Raw genomic sequence first — 22,503 nt, forward strand, 5'->3', positions numbered from 1 at the left:
CCCCTTTTTTTGGTGCTAGATGGTAGGGGAATTGCCCCCAAATTAATAAAAACCATATGCTGCGTTTTGATTAGAGATCACTTTGGAAGAAGGATTGATCTGGTTTGGGAATGAGAATAAGTTTCTCTCGCTCCTTTTCTTTTTTAATCATATGCCTTTCACAGTCCCTCTTGTCTCCTTCCCACCCCCACCTTTGCCTTTATCTGCAAAACCAGGGTAAGAAAATGGTCTTCTAAATCTCTGGTGTATATATTTGTTACCAAAACTTGCATTGTCATCTGAGCTATTGGCCCATCCAATCCTGTCTCTATTGCACTGGGGATAGTAATAACAGCACTTCCTGGTTGTGTCTGAATGTGTTGGGACAGCTGATATATGTGATGCGATTGGTCCTCTGAGCATGCGATGTGTGGCACTGGCAGGGACCCATCCCTCGAATCTCTAGAGAAAATGGGAAAATTCTTCATACAGCAGTAGAACGTAGAAAGTCTCCCAATTTGCTAGCCGCAACCCACCTAAGAGGATGTTCTCAAATTTTACGATGTTTCTTTTCAACAACATGAGTAATTGAAACCTACCAACAGCCAAGTTGGTCCACTTTTGAAAATTCTTTCCTTTAGTCTCCACTTCAGAGTATGGGACTACTATGGAATACATAAAAATACCTGGGAAACTTGTTAAAACTGATGGATCCTGTCTCTAAAAATGTACTTTCACTAGGTTTGTGGTTGGGCCCAGGGATCTGCATTTTTAACCTGTGCAGAAGGTAGTTCTGATATAGATGGTCTCCAGACCACCCATGAAGAAACACTACCCTTACAAGGGACCTTCAAAATATCTCAGCTGTGGGACTTCCCTGGCGGTCCAGTGGTTAAGACTCACTGCAGGGGCAAGGGTTCGATCCCTGGTCAGGGAACTAAGATTCCCACATACCACACAGACAAAAAAAAAAGACAAAATATCTTAGTTGTGTTTAAGAGCTTTCTCTCTGGAATAAAAAGGCACTAGGTACAAATCCCAGCTGTGCCATTTACTAACTATATGATATTGGCTATACATTTAGCTAACCACTCTTAACCCAGTCTCCTCTCCTAGAGGATAAAGATAATACCTACATCATAGTGTTGGTGTAAGGATTAAGTGATATACTATATAAACAACGCTAAGCACTGGGCCTGGTGATTATAAGCATTCTGTATAGAAAGCTATTCCTAAGGAAAAATGTTCCAAGGGGAGCATCAAAGAGTTAGCTGCTGTCTTGCTGTTAAGTTGATTTTATATCACAAAAACTATGGGAATAAACCAAGAGGAATATTGGTCTTACAGAGATTAGTGGGAGAGATTTGAAGAAAGTGCAGGTTAACAAATTATAAAAGAATGATAGTAAGATTGTGAAAGGTGATACAGGGAGTCAAGTTGTACAGATTTCACAACTGTTTTCCGTTGTCCGCTGGTGAGTTATATCGTGTTGGGTGGAAGCGTGACTTAGCTGATGTCTTGATTTGGAGATTAAGTGTGATTTAAGGAGATGTGTATGGGTGCCACGTTGACAAGAAGTAGACTGTGAGAGCTTTCTGATGCGTCAGCTTAGCTAAGCTACAGCCCCCACTTATTCAATCAAACGCTAATCTGGGGCTGCTGCAAAGGGATTTTATAAATGTAATTAAAGGCCCCAATCAGCTGACCTTCAATGAGAGAGGCTGTCCTGGTAGGCCTGGATTAATCAGTTGAAAGGCCTTAAAAGCAGGCTGAGGCTTTTCTTAGAGACAGAAGAGATTCTCGCCTACAGACAACAGTTTCAGCCTGTGGAGTTCTAGGTTATCTGTGATCTTCCCTTCCTGAGAGCCTGCCCTATAGATTTTTGGATTTGTTTAGTCGTATCCGTTATGTAAGCCAATACCTTGTACTAAATCAATATCTGTATATCTATATCTATACACACATATTACACATAAATATACATACATATATAGTCCATCCATCTAAATCAATCCGTATGTATAAAACCTGTCCTTCTACCTATCTACCTCCCTACCTATCATCTCCTACTGGCTCTGTTTCTCTGAGTGGACCTGACTGATACAACTCTTTACCTGGTCCATGTTGTAGAAACTGGATTTAAAGTAGAATCAAATTATATGACTTATAAATAGACACTCTCCCCTGCCCCTCTGCCAGTGTCTAACAGGAGAGATGAGAAATGTCTCTTTTGCCTTTAAAGTGGTTTATTTTTTTTCAAAGGGTTTTCTAGAACCACAGCTGGGAATCCTGTCATAAGTACTAAGGAAATAACAAGTGCCTTGGATTTTTTAAATCACTCTGTCTCTCAGTAATCTAAAGATATTTGCAGCTTTTATCCTAACACAACTCCGGAAATATCTCCGTGAGTGTGTTAAGGGCAAGCATGATTAGTTTCATCCTAGAGATAAAGAAACTAGAGGGTAGAGAAGGGACCAGCCTTTCTCACTTTGACTCAGCAAGTCAGCAGGTGAGACCCAACAAAACCGGGGAAATTAATTGCCAGACCTGGTTTGTCACTGATTTATGAAGGCAAATTAGAAAAAGGAAGAAAGGAAGAAGCGGGGGGGAGAGAGGACAAAAAGGTACCTCACTTTGCTTGAGGAAGCAAGGTTAAAAAGAAGTCACTCATAGACAATGGATTTTAAGGAGAGAAATCCAACAGGTTATCATGAAAATGTACACTACTGGAGAAATGTAGTTGCTTGAAGAGAATTTTCCAGTGCACTGTGGAGTTCTTTTTTTCTTCAAAATGTTAACATCTTATTACAATTATGCTTCTGTCTTTTTCCCTTAAAATGCATAGGAGAAAACATCTGAAAGGGCCTACACCGAAACGTTAAGAGTAATTGTAGGTGAATTTCATCTTGGTTTTGTTCCTGTCTTTTCTCAATTTCTCTATTGAATATATATATATGTGTGTGTTGCTTGTATTTTTAAAGATTTGTTAAACAAATGTTCTATTTTCTTGTGATGCTTATTACTCTATTGCAATTCAAAGAAGGAGCAATTGGACATAGGGACCTAATACTTCAGCTGCTTCAATGTGCCCGAGCATCAGCTATAAGCCTGATAGATGCCAATTCCTGGGCTCCCCACCACTACCCCTCCAGAGCTTCTGATTGAAGAGGCCTGGGAAAAGCCGCAGAATCAACAGTTCTAACAAGCTCTCATGGTGATTCCATTATAGCCAATCCAGGGATACTTTGAGAAACGCTCTGATATCCATTACTCCTCATTGAGAGGACGTCTCTTCTAAGGTTACAAAACGCTCTATGTATTGAATATGGGTAAATGTGGGAAAACCAAGTGTCACCTTGGTCTGCCTCCAAATAACTGAAAGCATTTTTAAGAGTCCTGAATAAAACATGCCCTCACAGCTGTAGCCTCAGGCCCCAGCACCTCACTTCTGCATCTCTACATTTGTGCCAAGCACATTTTGCCATCCAAGGAGTGGTCCACAACCAGCAGCATCTTATTACCTGGGAGTCTGTTAGAAATGCACAATCTCAGATCCAACCCCAAACCTACATTTTAACAGAATTCAGAAGCACTGGACTGGAAGACCTAGAGCCACCAGAAATGAGGGTCACAGTCCCCAGTTACAGACTCTCCAGACAGCCCCCTACTCAGAATCCCTGTGGACAGATTCTCAACGGGCATAGCAAATGCTCCTTGACCACCAAAGGGCGTGCTTGCAGGAGCCTGACCTTGGTCTGGGGTTCAGAGACCAGGTCAAGGACATCCTTCCTGTGTTAGATGTGCCTGTTTTCTTTGTGTCAGGCCAGCCAACTTCCTCCAGTGGCCTCCCTCATTCAACCAGCCAGAGAGCCGAAGGACGCCCTTCAGAGCAAGGCCCTGTGACTAAGCAGGCTCGGTCCATTCATTTCCTTAGCCCCCTCCTTCCCGCCTTCTAGAAAAACTCAGACAGTTTAAGTCATCCTTACCATCATATGAAGAAATGTGGCAGTGGGAGGGCAGAAACACAGGAAAAGACCAAGACAGAAAGAAAAAAACAAAACCCAACACCACACACACACATAAACACACACACACACACAGCACACACACACACACACACATATAAACACACACACACACAGTACACACACACAGTACACACACACACACAGCACACACACATACACACAAACACACACATAAACACACACACACAGCACACACACACATACACACACACAGTACACACAAACACACACAGTACACACACACATAAACACACACACACACACAGTACACACACACAGTACACACACACAGTACACAGCACACACACGCATAAACACACACACACAGTACACATAGTACACACACACACACACACACACACACACACACACACACTCTAGTCTCTGCAAAGCCGGGTGTTTCTTTTTCTTGCCTAGCAGGATATGGCATCTCCGGCATATTTTTTTCCCCCTATTTGTGCTCTTTTCTCTTTTCCTTTTTAAATAGACACATTTCAAATGTCAGTGGGTGATAGGAGGGCCAAGTCAAAATGGATTCAGGAGACCGAATAGCTAAAGGGTTTGATCTTTGCAGCTGCCTCTTCAAGGGAGGCTCCGGGAGACTGACCGATGGGGGAGAGTGGCCGATAAGCTCAAGTGGGCATTTATTGTGCTCACTCGGGCTCCCTCTCAGTTTAACCTTTATCTACAGACTTGAACTGAAATGGTTAGACTTGCAAAGAAAAGTAGTCTTGCCCCCTCTTCCCCCTCTCCCCTTCCCCTATCCCCAGAGGGGATGGCAAAGAATCAAGGCAGAGGTTAAGTGAGGGAGACAATAAAAAAGGAGGCGGTCCTTATCTAAAATCGGGGTGACTGACAGTGAGTGGCAGCTCTGTGGCCAGCTGTCGTTTTTTTACACCTTCCTCCAAAAATCCCAAGAGAGAGACTTATCCATATTGGTCCCTACCTTTCCAGGTCAGCCAAATGGAAATTAGACTCCAAACATGTCCCGGCCTCCAGAGGGGCCAAGGCTAATCAGATATCCTCTCAGAGGGACTGAGTGTCCAGGGACATCTCATATTTTAGCCACATAATTCAGACTTACTTGCCTAAAGCCTTACTGAATCTTGTCATCACAGGAGCCAAGTAAAAATTATATCTGCATGCCATGTGGAGCTGTAAATCCTGGGGCTGTATTCTCAGTCATTCCATATTTCAAGACAGGGAAGCTTATTTCTACAAGGCCATTAATAACCGAAGTGACTGGATAAGTAAGGGAAAAGTTTGTGTCTACCGTTGGTGCCCTCACAGATCCGTTCTGGGGACGGGAGGGAGCTTGTGAGGTACAATGTTTTCATGGGACTTGCAGCTGGGGCAGTGCTGTGATCCAACAGAATGTCCGCGGAAGGAGGCTCCAGTGTCCATGTCTGCATGGAAACAGGAGGTGCTTCTTCGTTTTTCAGAAGAGACTGAATGGCCTTTCAGTTTTAAAATGACCCTGGGAATCATCAAAGTTTGCCTGAGGGCAAAGGGAGCTGGAGGAAGGGAAGAGGACCACCAGGCCAGAGCATGTAACAAGGACGGAGGTGAAGATGTTAGGATCTGAAGAAAAGGCTAAGACTTCTTGGGTAGATCAGTAAGGCCAGGTGAGCCAGGCCAGAATACTGGACAAAAAGAAAGGTCTGTGTGACTCGGCCCAGCCTTCCCCAGACCCCGCAGGGAACCGAGACAGGCTCTCCCAAGGTCAGTCCCACACCCTCCTTGCCCCGCCCCCTCAAGACTCACAATGCTGAAGCCTCAGGAACGGCCAGATGTTAAGGAGAGGGTAAGAAAGAACAGAAGACAAAAGAAAGGCAGAAGGGAAAGAGGGGGAGAGGGAGAGAGAGAAGCAACAGAGGAAAAATAAGAGAGAAAAAAATCTGTTTAACTCGCCTAACCTGGGGCTTCCAGCTTTATTAGACTAGGAAATCATCTTCCCCTCGTAACATCTGTGATCATTACGCTGATTTACATGGATTTCACGTAAGTATCCCTAAGGAACCCACTTTGGGGAATTAATTCTGCATCTTATCAACATTTTTTCTTAATTTATTCTAAAAAGTATAGTGGAATATATCAATTTTATTTTAAGCAGGATGTGCACACTTATGTGTGTACCTTTAGGTCACTTAGCTCAAATTCTCACACAGTGTGTTAAATTTCCCCGTAACAACTGCTCAGTTAAGTATCAAGTACTAACCAGTTTACATTAAAGTGTGAAATACATAATTTACATTAAGCTATAAAACACATTAATTAATGTTTCTGCATGCCCCATTTATTATGTGTGTGGGCTATTTTCAAGGTTAAATGTTTAATTAAAGCTCTCTGCATTGACCAGAGGTGTTCCCCCTGAAAATGTTTGCTTAGCCAGGGATAGCAGACCCTGGCAGCTCTGGCCTAGCTTCTCCCACTCTCAAGCTGTGTGACCTTTGACAAGTCCGTTAGCGTCTCTGGGCCTCGGTTCCTTCAGTGGCAGGATGAGAGTATTGAACCACATAATCTCTAAGACCTATACAGCATCCACATTTATATTTCAAAACCCTCACCATAGCAAACCTCACTAACCATTACTGCCTCTCTATGATCTAAATATTAGACTTGTAAAATGCGAACAGATTTAATTTACTAAAAGCCTCTAATCAAGACCAAAACCTTTTACTTAAACAATTAGAAAACAATTAGCTGGGGAAATAAAAACAATTTTAATTTGCTAAATGGGCTTCCTCCCTCCTAATAGATATGGATAAGACCCTAACTAATGCTTCTGACCACATGGAAGCCACACGGGCATCGCTGAGTCTATGGGCAGAGGCGAGGGCTGGCTCGATTTTCTATTAGGGAAGTGAAAGGCTCTCTCATTAACCTCAGCCTTTTTGCAGTGATTCATGTTTAAACATATGCCTAATGTTTTCGGGCCTTAGTGCTCCCTCATCATTGATCTATCCTGATGCCTACACACAGATGGATCCTGCACAAGCCCAAGACCATGCACACCTTTGTCATCATGCCTCTCGAACCACTGTGAACTTCTGTGCCTCTCCGCAAGACCAAACCCCCTGAACGTGCTTCTAAGTACATTGCGATACCCGACAAGAGCCTTTTTAATTAATGCAATGTGCGAGCATCTGGCCCCAAATTCCAGAAAATTTCAGCTAGAAAATTGCTTGATTACATGGCGCTCAAAGGGATCAATCAATAGGCAAACCTTCCCTTTTCACCATTACACAATAGCAGTAATAGAGACTACACTTCATAAACTGTGTTTATTTAATAGAAAGTAATTTTTCTTTCAAGTTGTAACACAAAATGGAGTATTCTCCATTTTAGAAGTTCATTCAGGCAAGTTCCTCTCATTGTTTTCGTTCCTTTACCTCATCCTCTTTGAAGTACACATATTTTAATCTTGGGCAAGTCATTCCATCCCTCTCAGGGGCCATACAGCAAAACAAAGATTTGCACCATCTCCATTTTAGAAGCTCTTTTAGTTTTCATTTTGCCTTCACTTAGTCTCTCAAAATACACATATTTTCATCTTGGGCAAGTTTCTCACTGCTCTGGGCCTCAGCTTTCTCCTTGGTGAAATGAGAAGCCAGATTCTCTGGGATCCCTCAAGCTCTATGGAATAGAGTATGATAGACTGATTTATCAGGCAAACATTGGGAGCTGGGGAACTGCCTTGTTTTTCTTTTGTCTCCCTTTTTATATTACTTTTCTGCCCATTTCCAACTTTTCTTAAATTTTCCTCTCCTTTTTCTTCCTCTCTGTCCTATATCACAGATTGAGCTCAAGGAAGGCTAGGAGGGTTAACTTTGAATTGAGACCACGCGTATGTGAAGAGCAGCTCTATAACTCACCATGCGTAGGGCCTGGAGCAAATCTCTGAGGCCCTTTGAGCCAGTTTCCAAGTCCATAAGAAGTAGTGATGATAGGAGGAGCACCTGTCTCCCAGAACCATTGGGAGGATTCAGTGGCTTAGCTCATATGAAGTAGTTAAAACAGTGTCTGGCTCAATAAATGTTGGCTTTTGTCATTCAGTTGGGACAAGACTGTTGGGTTGGCCACTGAGAAGTTAACTTGCATGAGTAGGAGTTCAGGAGAACTTCTTGTGGAGAGAGAAGGTTTGAGGGAGCCAGGGATGCATGCGTGGGAGACCCTCAGGTGGGGAGGCTAGCCAAGCGTCTGTTTCAGGAGTGGGCCCCTCAGTCAACCTCACAGAGGCCCATGGAGAGGGAGGATGCAGCCAGCAATGGGATGTGAGGACACACAGAGCTACTTTGAGGCTAGACAAAGCATGACACAGAGTGGAAGAAAAGGAAGTCTTCCTGATACTTCTGCACAGAACATGAAATTACTCTTGTGCAGTGAGGCCTGAAGAGAACCCAAGAAGGATGGATACAAGGATGGTAACTTGAGGGGCACCCTGAGAAAATTCCACCAGGACAGATATCAGCTCTCCCAGGGAGGACTCCACCCCGCCAGGGGCACTGAGGAACTACATAAGCAGGGACATCACGGCAGGCAGAAGCTGTATGTACATGAGCCAAGGGTGAGAGCAAGAGAAATGCTCCCTAAGGTCTCTCTGATTTTCAGGGAGGGGGGTTTTGCACAGGGCTGAAGTCCTCACATATTGGTGAGGGAGCACGGGTCAGTGACACTGGGGCCCACGGGTGTGCATGCATCCGTGAGGATGGGAGAATCTCAGGCAGCACTCGGGGTAAGAAGTTTGCTGTTCCTAAGCTAGACACACATCAGCTCGTAAACTGCATACTAACTGTAGCCTTCACCACTGGAATCACAGCTCTCACTTTTTCTGAACTAAGTATCAGGATACCTGATGGAAATGTCAGCTTGCCAACTGAATAAAGCCAACTGAAAAACGTGACTTGAAACTGCAGCCAAGTCAGCTTGCTAACCTTTCACCCCTGAATTAGGCCAACATGACCTCCTGGGTGCAGGCAGTGATGGACAACCTCAGTGGTCTCCTACAGAGAGAACCCTCACCTTTGGGTGAGAGCAGAGCCATTAGGGATCCTCCTGTAGGCAGGCAGGTCTGAAGATGGAGGGGCTGAGCTGGGCATGCCTGGGTCCTTCTTCCAAACGTACTAATTCAGGGGAAGGAGAGAAACCAGGAGTGTCACTCAGAACTTTCTCCATGTAGAAACACGAAAGTAGGGAGGTGATGTGCTCCCCTTTTCTACCTGGGGTCACAAACTCAAATGCTTCCAGTGTGATAGTGTGACTATGTGAATGTACAAGAGTGTAAGAAGATCAAGACCGGCAGTGGGCAGAGGCAGGGTCTGGGAGAAGATGGGGCAAGGGCAGAGGTCATGTTTAGGGAACAGGAGTACCCAAGCCCCACCCAAGGTGGCACCCCTACTCGACTCTGACCAACTGTAGGACCAGGTGTGGTTGAGCTTCTTAAACAGTGAAACTTCCCGATGGTTACATGATGACACAGAATTCAACCTCACACAGCCCATCCGAGAGCTGCCAGCTTGTGGCCTATTTTATAGCAACCAGGTAATGGCCTGGGAAGGGATGGATTTCAGGGATAATGGAAAACCAAGCCTGAAGGCATTTGCTCTCTCATATAAGGGCAGGAGAGAAAGGAGGGAGATTTCCTGAACAATAAACAGGAGGAGCCCAGGGCACTGGGGCCCAAAAACAGGGTCTCATAGGGACTACCAAGACCAGGGCATCTGAGAAACTGTTTTGTGGCCCCAATGGGGGGATTATAGCCCTCGAACCATAAATATAGGAGGATGAAAGGGCTCCCGTCCAGGAAAGAGGGAGACCCTGCCAGAATCTGCCTTGCTCTCCAAGCCCACGCCCTCCACTGTTCTCAGTCCCTTCAAATGCCTACGGAGAGGCAAACCCAGCAGCCAAGTGAGTCACCCGGTCTGGAAGGACTTTTCTTCCGTCCTTGCTTCCCTTTGGCTCCCTTCCCCTCACTAGTTGTTTCCAGGGCCGGTGCTGGGGGCAGACACCATCCAAAGACCTGCTCTGTCCCTCCCTCCCCTTCCTGAATGGGCCTCACAAGCTGCCCTGTGTTGCTAGTGCCCATTCATCTGGAACTAGCTGTTCACAGCCCCAGCTAAAAAGGCCTTTCATCCACTCATTATCCCTCCACCACAACCTCAAAGAGGAGGAGACTTCCAAGTATCAGGGCCGAGTTTGATTTCCAGTCTGCAGCAGCTCTCCCACAAGCAAAGGCAGGAGGGAAAAGCAGCCCCACGGTCCTCAGGTTCTACCTCGGCCGGCGGAGTTGTCATCTGTCCGTAGTAACACCCAGTGTGCTGTGTCCCTTCCCTTTTTGGATCCTTCCATGATTGTGTCTATTAGAGAAACAAAGACTTCAAAGGAAGGCTCTCCCACAGTTCTGAACAGCCCCCTTGCTCTGTTGAGAATCCCCTTCTAGCAGCACGAGCTGAAATGTTCTGTCTTGGAGCTCCCAGTGAGTTGGGTCTTGAGACGAAGAGGCCCCCGGCACAGCTCCTGGATTTCTCCATCTTATCCTCCTCTTCCCCCTCTGATTTCATTTCTGATCAGAACCATATTTCTAAGAGCAGATCTAAAACAGGGCTCTGAACAGCAAGTAGAATGGCAAAGTGGTCATTTCCCCATCGTGATCTTAAGGGTCATGCCAAAGCCACCTGGTCTTTTTTTTTTTCCTGGTTTTTAAATTGAGGTTGGGATGTACTTTGTAATTTATGGATCTTTGAACATCTGTCGTATGGTCCTCAAGTCCCAGTAGAACCAAACATACACCAGGGTTTCTTCCTTACTCCTCATCACCACCTCACTTTCTTTAGTGAGAGATGCCCAAGTTGGTTAGCAATATTCCTAGACAGAAACGTATTCTCAGTTTGCCAACTGTCTAGACCAAACATTAATGAAAAGTCTTGCGAAGCTTTGAGCAGGTGCGTGCAAGCTGCCTCTGGAATCTTAAGCAACCAATGTATGAGCTGTTTGGTAAACTGAGACTTGAAGGTAGCCAGTCACTAAGAGGAATTTACTATGTGCCCCACGAGCCAACTAGAGACTAGAACACAGACTTCTGACTTATTTAGTGTATTTATCCCCACTCCAACCCCACCCCATCCCCCATCCTAAATCTAGCCCTTACAATTTCTGCTTGGGAATACCCACTGAACTTGAATTGAATTATGTGGCTCTCTTTTGCCACAAAACAGTTGCTATTTACTTCTAGCACAAGCTAGAAATGCCTTGAATCCTTAGGGCATTCAGCACTATTACTCTCTGCCCATGGCTTCAACCACTGGTGCTTCTCCATTAAAGATAGCCGTTCTGTCCCTAGGAGTCCAGCCAGGCCCAAGGTGAAGGGAAGGTCTCCGTGTCCCCATCTACTGCTATTGCCTTTTCTCTCATACCAGCTTGGGTGATTTGACATAAGGTGACTCTAGAAGCCCTTAGCTCCAAGACTTAGATTGACTAGAGTGCCTCATGCATTTCATGAGCTGGCAATCAGTCCCCTTTTCTCAGCAAATGTGTCCAAGCCAGGTCTAAACCATCATTTGATAAGTTTAGAGCTTAGACTTATGAGTGGGTGGGACTAGAGTCTATGTTCTCAAATAGGTGTGGAAATCGGGTGTTCAGCTCAGCGGGGGGTCTGGGGGGACACTCAAAATCACCAGATATACATTGCACAATGTTCTGATAATTTTATTCAAAGACTTATTCTTGGAAGAAGAGTTCATTACAAGTTTAGAATGAAAAATGCTTCATGAATTTTTAAGCTAGAATCTGAGCCTTGACCAAAAAAGAAAACTACAGGCCAATATCTTTGATGAAGATAGATGCAAAAATTCCCAACAAAATATTAGCAAACCAAATCCAATAACACATAAAAAAGATCATACACCACAACCAAGTGGGATTCACCCCAAGTTCACAAGGATGGTTCAACATATGCAAAGCAATCAATGTGATATACCACATCAACAAAAGACAAAAACCACATGATCATCTCAATAAATGCAGAAAAAGCATTTGACAAGATTCAACATCCATTCATATAAAAACTCTTACCAAAGTAGGTATAGAGGGAACATATCTCAACATAAAAAGAGCTATTTATGACAAACCCACAGTCAATATAATACTGAACAGTGAAAAGCTGAAAGACTTCCTGCTAAAATCTGGAACAAGACAAGGATGCCCACTCTCACCTCTTCTATTCACCATAGTATTGGAAGTCCTAGCGACAGCAATCAGACAAGAAATAAAAGGTATCCAGACTGGAAGGGAAGAGGTAAAATTGTCATTATATGCAGATGGCTTAAAACTATATATAGAAAACCCTAAAGACTCCACGCAAAAACTACTAGAACTGATAAATTCAGCAAGGCAGCAGGATACAAGATTAACGTACAGAAATCGCTTGCATTTCTTTACACTAACAATGAAATATCAGAAAGGGAATGTAAAAAAACAATACCTTTTAAAATCTCACCCCCCAAAATAAAATAATTAGGAATAGAGCTGACCAAGAAGGTGAAAGACTTATGTGCTGAGAACTATAAAACATTAATAAGGGAAATGGAAGATGATTCAAAGAAATGGAAAGATATCCCATGCTCTTGGATTGGAAGAATTAATATTACAAAAGTGGCCATACTACTCAAAGCAATCTTCAAATTTAGTGCGATTCCTATCAAATTAACCATGACATTTTTAACAGAACTAGGACAAATAATCCTAAAATTTATACAGAACCATAGAAGACCCAGAAGTGCCAAAGCAATCCTGAAGAAAAAGAACAAAACAGGAGGCATAACCTTCCCAGACTTCAGACAATGCTATAAAGCTACAGCAATCCAAACAGCATGGTACTGGCACAAAAACAGACATATGGATCAATGTAACAGAATAGAGAGCCCAGAAATAAACCCACACACCTGTGGTCAATTAATCTTCAACAAAGGTGGCAAGAATATACAATGGGAAAAAGACCCTCTCTTCAGCAAGTGGTGTTCAGAAAGCTGGACAGCCACATGTAAATTAGAACACACCCTCTCACCATAATAAACTCAACCAAAATAAACTCACAATGGCTTAAAGACAAACATAAGACATGACACCATAAAACTATGAAGAGATCATAGACAAAACATTCTCTGACATAAATTGTACCAATGTTTTCTTAGGTCAGTCTCACAAGGCAATAGAAATAAAAATAAACAAATGGGACCTAATCAAATTTACAAGCTTTTGCACAGCAAAGGATACCATAAACAAAATGAAAAGACAATTCACAGAATGGGAGCAAATATTTGCAAATGATGTGATCAACAAGGGCTTAATTTCCAAAACAGCTCACACAGCTCGATATCAAAAAAAGACAACCCAATCAAAAAATAGGCAGAAGATCTAAACAGACATTTCTCCAGAGAAGACATACAGGTGGCCAAAAAGTAAATGAAAAGATGCTCAACACTGCTAATTATTAGAGAAATGCAAATCAAACCTACAGTGAGGTATCACCTCACACCAGTTAGAATGGGCATCATCAGAAAATCTACAAACAACAAATGCTGGAGAGGGTGTGGAGAAAAGGGAACCCTCTTGCACTGTTGGTGGGAATGTAAGTTGGTACAGCCACTATGGAAAACAGTATGGAGGTTCTTCAGAAAACTAAAACTAGAATTACCATATGATCCAGCAATCCCACTGGGCATATATCTAGACAAAACTCTAATTCAAAAAGATACATGTACCCCCATGTTCATAGCAGCACTATTCACAGTAGCCAAGACATGGAAACAACCTAAATATCCATTGACAGAGGAATGGATAAAGAAGATGTGGTACCTATATACAATGGAATATTACTCGGCCATAAAAAAGAATGAAATAATGCCATTTGCAGCAACATGGAGGCAACTAGAGATTATAATACTAAATGAAGTAAGTCAGAAGGAGAAAGACAAATACCAAATGCTATGACTTATATGTGGAATCTAAAATATGACACAAATGAATCTATCTGCAAAACAGAAACAGATTCACAGACCTGGAGAACAGACTTGTGGTTGCCAAGAGGAAGGGGATTGGGGGAGGGATGGAGTGGGAGACTGGGGTTAGCAGATGTAAGCTATTATATATAGAATGGATAAAGAACAAGGTCCTACTGTATAGCACAGGGAACTGTATTCAGTATCTTGTGATAAACCATAATGGAAAAGAATATATATAAAAAAAGAATGTATATATAAGTATAACTGAATCACTTTGTTGTAGAGCAGAAATTAACACATTGTCAATCAACTATATTTCAATAAAAAAATAATTAATTAATTTTTTAAAAAAGAATTTGAGTCCTGAAAGATGTTTTCTTGCCTGAAGCTGAAGACCCAAGCCAAACACTTCCACCTCAGGGCCAGCTCAGCTACTTTGCTTTGCCCCAGGGTTAGAAGTCTGGGAAACCTTGATAATCAGGATGATCATTAAAATCTGTTCCAGCTCTTGGATTCTAAATGTACCTTCTCCTTTCTTTCCTGGGGCACTTATTTTTTCAGAGATGAGGCAAAGATATTCCATTAGGTGAAAACTACTTCTCCCCATGTTCATGCTGGACCATCTAAACCAAAAGCCACCCTGATGAGACACTGTGAGAACTGTGGATTCAAGGACACATAAAGCCCTGGGTGGTGAGTGCCCAAGGCCACTGGAACCCGGGGTTCATTCAGTTCACCATCATCGGATACCGCTTCACGCACAGCCACCACTTCCAGCTGTGTGACCTCAGGCACAACCCTTAACCTTGGCTGATCTCAGCTTCCTCATCTGTAGAATGGAGATAATGATAATAGAATGCACCTCATGCGGCTGTTAGAGGACTGCATGACTCTGTAAGAAGTGCTCAGAACAGTGCATACATCAAGTTCTATAAAAGTGTTTTGATGAGTAAATAAAATTTATTTTGGACCAGCTCCTTTCTCAAGATATTTTCAAATCTTTAGCTCCAATAAAAAGCCTGCCCTTATTTACTGCTCCCACCAGAATTCCCACAGCAATTATTATATGCATGAGTGGTAGGACAGAGTTCTTACTCCCCGCTCACCATCTGCATTTTTTCCTCTCCTTACTGGTGGTGGGGTGGAGAATTTGCATATCAGCTTCTGCTAGTTATCCTAAGCAAGGCTGCCCATATTAGCAAGAGAAAGATGTGTTTGACTTATAGATGCTTGTGACAGGCCTGAGTAATGGCCTCCTAAAGATGTCTACATCCTAATCCCCAGAACCTGTGAATATGTAACTTTATACGGCAGATGTGATTAAGTTAAGGAATTTGAGATGGGGAGATTATCCTGGACGATCCTGGTGGGCCCAGAGTAATCACCAGGATCTTTATAAGAGGAAGGCAGGAGGTCAGGGAGGAGAGAAGATGCTATATTGCTGGCTTTGAAGATGAAGGGAGGGGCCACAAATCAAAGAATGGAGGCAGACTTTAGAAGCTGGTAAATGCAAGGAAACGGATTCTCCCCTGAAGCCTCTAGAAAACGTGCAGCCCTGATTTTAGACTCCTGACCTCAGAACTATAATAAATTCGTGTTGCTTTAATACGCTAACTTTGCATTAATTTGTTACAGTAGCAACAGGAAAATAATACAATGCTCTATACTAAAGTTTTTATCCAGATGGAACCTGGAAAGTTCAGAGGCCCTGACCTTGCAGCAAGATGCCAGAGTGAACCATAGCACAAGTGCAGAAAAAACCCAAGAAGACAACTTTTTTTCAAGGAAAGATTTGGCATCATCCTCTGGCCTCCGTTTCGTGACCAACTAAGAAAGAGATCATTTGCCCTCTGGTCACGGATTGTACCTGCAGGAGTTTCCAAACATAGCAGGAAATGTTTTCCTTAGAACATACTTGAGAACGTCTTATTTTTCCCTTGTGCCATTTCTTCCACTGTTTTTGTTGACTGTTACCTAAATCTTTTAGTTACATTTTTACATATTTATATAACAGTACTGACAACCATCATGTATCACAGGCCTTCTATGTATCAGGAACTGGCCAAAGCATGTATATGAATTCATTCATTTAATCTCCACAATAACCTTGGAAGTATGTACTGCAATTATGCCCATTTTACAGATGAGGAAACTGAGGCATTGAGAGAATCAGTAACTTTCCCAAAATGGCACAGCTAGGAAGAGTGTGAGCCATCCTTCAAAACCAGGTCACGTGGCTCCAGAGTCCATGAGCCTAACTGCTGTGCTACCTTGTCCCTCATAACAACGAGCTTCCTCAGGGCCAAGACCCAGTCTTATCTTCGCAGTGTTTTTACCTCCCCAACTTCCACCCTGCCATGCCTAGCACATTTATTGAGCTCCTGTTATTGCTAACGCGGTGGCAGACACGTCCACTTATATTACTTCACCTAATCTCTACTATAACTTCAAGTGCCTTGTCCAAGGCCCTACAAACACTAAAGTGGAAGAACACCAACTCCATGCTCTTTCCAAACCACCGTGCTGAATTATAGAAACGAGAGCACCTGAGTGCTCTCTCTGATTGGAGCCTTAGCTCTTCCACTTATTACCAGCTGTGCAACTTGTGCCAATCACTTCACCATTTGGGCCTCTTACTTCACCTCAAAAAAATGGAGGTGATAAAACCTACCATTTCAAGCTCCTCCCAATGGGGCTTGTGGCACATCACAGCTGGGAGACAGAGCTGGCTCCCCCCCAAGGCAGCAACAGGTGTCTGAGGCTGGCTGATGGACCAGAGCTCTGGAGGGCACTCTACCCTTTTCCCAGTGAAGCCCAGCTCCGGTCCTCCTTCCTTGCCTTCTCCAAAAGAAGCCACCATCCGGTTGGAGAGATTAGAGATTACTTCCTCCCTGGGAGCAGCACTGCATCACCCACCCCAACTCCCATAGCATTCATTTGATGCAAATGCTGTTTCTCCCTCCCTCCACCCCCCAACCAGGGTCTCACTGACACAGGCATCGGCAGCAATGCAGAGAGCCTCACTGTCAAGTGGGTATGGGGCAGGAGGCTAATGCCCTACGCGACCCTTTCCTTCACCATGGTCCCAGACACCTATCCAGGCACTGAAGGAAATTCCAAAATGAAAGCTCTATAGGACCTTCTAGTTTGAAATGAGGGAGAGGGTCCCAGTGCCTGGGAAACAGACATGCCACCAGTTTCTACTACTTCTCCAACTCAATGACTAGGGAGAAAGGAAGCAGCCCAGAGCAACCTCCAACCTCAACTCCAGGAACCACGAAAGATTCTCAGCTACCTACCAAATTATTTAAAACATAATTCAGGAGAGATCAGCCAAAATGGCAGGGGAGAAAGACCTAACCTCACCTCCTCTCACGGGCACATCAAAATCACAACGCAGAACCACCATCGATGAAAAAGAACAGAGCCGGGGCTTCCCTGGTGGCGCAGTGGTTGAGAGTCCGCCTGCCGATGCAGGGGACACGGGTTCGTGCCCCGGTCCAGGAAGATCCCACATGCCGCGGAGCGGCTGGGCCCGTGAGCCATGGCCGCTGAGCCTGCGCATCCGGAGCCTGTGCTCCGCAACGGGAGAGGTCACAACAGTGAGAAGCCCGCGTACCGAAAAAAAAAAAAAAAAAAGACCAGAGCCTACCAGAAAAGATCTTCTACAACTAAAAACATAAAGAAGAAACCACAACGAGACAGGCAGGAGGGGTGGACTCATAATCAAATCCCTTTACCCCCTGGGGCGGGCGACACACAAACTGGAGAATATATTGCAGAGGTTCTCCCACAGGAGAGTTCTGAGCCCCACGTCGAACTCCCCAGCCCAGGGCTCCTGCCCTGAGAAGACGGGGCCCCCAGAGCATTTGGCTTTGAAGAGCAGCAGGGCTTACTTGCAGGAGCCCCACGAGACTTGGGGAAACAGAGACTTCACTCTCAAGGGTGCACACACAATCTCATGTGTACCGGGACCCAGGACGAAAACAGTAATTTGACAGGAGCCAGACCTACCTGCTGGTCTTGGAGAGTCTCCCGGAGAGGAAGGGCGGCTGTGGTTCACACTGGGGGCACTGGCGGCAGCCATATTTGGGAGCGCGTTCTTCCACGCGGATGCTGCCGCAAGCCAGGTGGGTTCCTCCTTCTCACTCATTAACACCAAATTAACGCCAAGACCTGGCGCTGCTCAACAGCCTGCAGGTGCTGGGATGCCTCGGGCCAAACAACTAGCTGGGTAGGGCAACAGCCACAGACACCTGCAGACAGGTTGCCTAAAGACTTCCTGAGCCCACAGTCGCCTCTAGATATGGGCCTGCCCATGAGAGGGCCTAGGACCCAGCTCCACCCACCCGTGGGCCCGCAGCAGTCCCAGAATCCCCTGCGTCCCGGCCCTGCCCACTGGCCGGCGAACGCAAGCTTCAGGACACTGTGAACCCTGTACCCAGCTGTGTCAGGAACCACACCCCACCCCACCCCCCCACCCCGCCCCCCACCCACCAGCGATCTGACACCAGCTCTGGGATCCCTGGGCCCTGCAGCCAGACTCCAGGAACCAGCTCTGCCGGCCAGTAGTCCGGCACCAACCCCAGGAGGGAGGGGGCAACAGCCCCAGAGTCTTCGGGACCCTGACTCCACCCACCAGTGAGCCAGCACTAGCCCCGGGGCCCGCTAGGGTTCTACAACCAGCCTCCTCGTGATCAGGCCCCACTAAACAGCAGACAGCAACATCCACACAGGGCAGGGCCTGGCAACCAACCAGACTAGGGGCCAACCAAGTCTACCAGACCACCCAAATGGTCAGCCCACTACAACGGAAGGAGCCACGCAGCCCTCTTAGGGGAAATCCCTAGAGCGCACAGCTTGAGTGATGAGAGGGGAGGGCACTGCTAGGATGCATAGGACATCTCCTACAGAAGGCCGCTTCTCCAAGGTTGAGAAACATAACTAACGTACCACATAGATAAAAATACAAATAGCAACTTAGGCAAAATGAGGCAGCAGAGGAACACATTCCAGATGAAGCAACAAGATAAAACCCCAGGAGAAGAACTAAGTGAAGTGGAGATAGGCAATCTACCCAAGAAAGAGTTCAGAGTAATGATCAGAAAGATTATCAAATAACTTGGGAGGAGGACGGATGCACAGAGTGAGAAGTTAGACGTTTTTAACAAAGAGTTAGAATATATAAAGAATGACCAAAGATGATGAATATAATAACTGAAATGAAAAACACACTAGATGGAATCCACAGTAGACTAAATGATGCAGAGGAATGGATCGGTGAGCTGGAAGACAGAGTAGTAGAAATCATGCCACAGAACAGAAAAAGAAAAAATAATTTCTTTTAACGAGGACAATTTGATACCTCCGGGACAACATCAAGTGCGCTAATATTTGCATTACAGGGGTCCCAGAAGGAGAAGAGAGAGAGAGAAAGGGGCTGAGACCATATTTGAAAACATAATAGCTGAAAATGTCCCTTAACCTGGGAAAGGAAACATTCATCCAAGTCCGGGAAGCACAGAGAGTCCCATACAGGATTAACCCAAAGAAGAGCACACCGGGATGCACTGTAGTTTTAAAATGACAAAAATTAGAGAATATTAAAAGCAGCAAGGGAAAAGCAACAAATAACATACAAGGGAGCTCCCATAAAGCTATCAGCTGATTTCTCAGCAGAAACTCCACAGGTCAGAAGGGAGTGGCACAGCGTATTTAAAGTGATGAAGTGGAAAACCCTGCAGCCAAGAATACTCTACCCAGCAAGGCTCTTGTTCAGATTTGATGCAGAGATCAAAAGATTTACAGACATAATTCAGGATTTAAAATTGTTTAGCTCTCTGGACATTATAATATGAAATCCTATGGCTTGCTTTTTGGACATTTTCCTTTTAAACACATTTTCAGTTCTCATTATATGTGAATTAAAATAGAAGACTGCCTCTACCATATCAGGTAGGTGATTCGTAGCTACTCGTGGACTTTACGAGGGCAGACTACAACCCCTTGGTTAAAACTGCTATAGCAGGAGCAATATCGTCTGGCTCAGTGTTTCTCAGTGCTGGCTGCGTATAGAATCACTTGGAGAGACTAAAGGAGGTTTCAATGCCCAGATCCCACCCTGACTAGGAAAATCAGAAAGTCTGAGGCCAGGCGTGAGTATTTTTTAAAATTCCTCCACTGGTATTAATGGGCAGCCAGGATTGGAATTCCTGCTTAAGAGCTCAGTTTTTGGAATCAGAAAGACCCACATTATTACTCACTAGCTGTTCAGTAACAGGCAAGTCACCTGAGCATTCCTTGCCTTAGTTTATTCATCTGTGGGCCAATAAGTAGAGCAGCACTTCCCAATTTTTTTCATGTCATGGAAAACAGAGAAAATACAAATATTTGTAAGAGCATCCCAGGAACTCTAGGAACCAGTAAGCAAATAAGGGGAGGCGACCTTCTCAGGTGCTTTGACTCTCTCAAGGGCTGAGGGGATCAATAGGCTGAGTACCTGTCCACACTCCGTCCCCTTCGAGGCATGCCGGTTGGGAGGCTTTGCAGAGAAGAGGAAGTAGGGGGATTTTTACCCAGTCATCCCACCACAGACTATTCAAGCTAAAAGGGGACCTAAGAAAATGATCTGTTCTAACTCCTTCATTTCAAAGAGGAGGAAACTGAGGCTACAGGAGTGGGGTGACTCACTCAAAGAGTATGCCAGATCTGTATTGGGGATTGCCCTTGGTCCAAATCCAACCCCAGCCAGGAGGTGCTTACCCTCCCTTTGATCCCAGGGCAGCCATGAAACAACGCTTCCATGTCTTGTCAGGGGCTCTGACTTGCATCACCCTGGCTGACTCACCACATCGATTCCTCAGTCCCACGCTCTCCTTGCAGCCCAGGAGGCCAGCTGAGAGACAACTGTCTTAAAGTGTGGGTGCCCGTGCAGAATGACAGCAAGCAAGTTTCTTTGCTCTTTGCTTTTTCCTTTTCGATCTGAAAAGCTGCAGTCAATGAATGTGTGCAGAATTAAAGCCAGGAGTACGGGAACAGAGGTATAATCAGAGAGCCGCTCAAGACTGACAAGTCCACAGCTCGGCATGTTGAAATCATTTGTCTAGCTGGAGGATTGTCTTCCCCCTTCAGGTTTACTTCAGTGGCGGGATGGTTGGGGTTTGGGGGAGCTGTTTGGGACCTGACACTTGAGCTGCTTCTGCACTGCTGATTTGTAACAGATGCTTGATTCTGGAAACGCTGGTTTCCCGGTTTACATGCAACTCAGAATTCCATCCCCCGCCCACCCCCCTCAATTCCATTTCCCCATGCTGCATGGAGATGAAAACCCTGAATGCAGAATAGAAAATGTGCTGGTGACAAAGAAAGGCCAAGAAGCCACGGGTTACACAGGTTTGGAAGTGGAAGCCAGGTGCACCTCTCCAGTATGGCTGCAGACTGCCTTTGAAACAGATGTCACCCGCTCCTCTGCCATTCTCTCTGCGTAAGGGAGATGCCGAGCTCCAGAATGGGAGACAATAGGCATTAATATCCATTGGAATGACAGCTGTTTATGACTCGCTTTGCTCAGGACACGTGTCCCCCAAGCAGAATGATTAGTGCTCCGGCAGAATACGATATTTGTGGGTAATCAAAAGCGAATGGCAAATCGTTTGGACTAATGGGAAGCAGGGTCCTCATCAGCCTTTCTGGAAGTTCTCACCAAGAATAAATAATAACGTGAGCTCATAGCAGTAGCCTCCTTCCCACTTATAACACGGTGGATTTGTTTAGTATATCCTGGGGAAACTTGCCTACCTCGCCAGGGTGTTATGAGAATTAATTAATGTTTATAAAGTGCCTGGAATTCCACTGAAGAAATGTACCTTGTCGATGCAGATTATTATCATTCTATAGTGCCTTTCATCCCAGAATCTCAAAGTGCTTCCCCAACAATTAATTAAGCCTCGCTACACCCCTGTGAGGAAGGAGAGCGTCCTTCTGCCCTCGCTAATACAGCAGAGTTTCTGCACCTGAGTCACAGAGTCTAATGTTCAAGTCTCCCTCCAGGAGGGAGAGAGACCATTAGCAAGCATCCCTAAGTGCTTCATAATACATGACTTGCTAACAAAGCAAGGCAAAGCACTACGCCCGATTCTCATGGCCATAAAGACTTGTTTAATTTTATTTGGTCCCTAATCGTCTGGGCTGCTTGTTTTATTTTTTTCTCCCTCCCCTGTAAAGCAGTAAGGTGCTTTTCAGATGAGAGCCCAATTAGCAGCTGTAACGAGTTACAGTGTTCTGACTATACCACCTAACCCTGTTCCTTAGCATCTGTAATTCCAGTAACAGTTTGTACCTGTCTCTCACCGTGCATATCCCAGAAGTTGACTTACCTTTTGCAAAAGATTTAATGGGATTATTAACAGGATGGACAGTCAGACGCCATGTTAGCAATCTAGAAGCTGCAGGCTTGTCTAACATATGAGCAGCTCAAGCATGTTCTGTGATTCCTTCTT

Source organism: Orcinus orca, chromosome 7 (assembly GCF_937001465.1).
Source record: "Orcinus orca chromosome 7, mOrcOrc1.1, whole genome shotgun sequence".
In the NCBI taxonomy this organism is placed as follows: Eukaryota; Metazoa; Chordata; class Mammalia; order Artiodactyla; family Delphinidae; genus Orcinus; species Orcinus orca.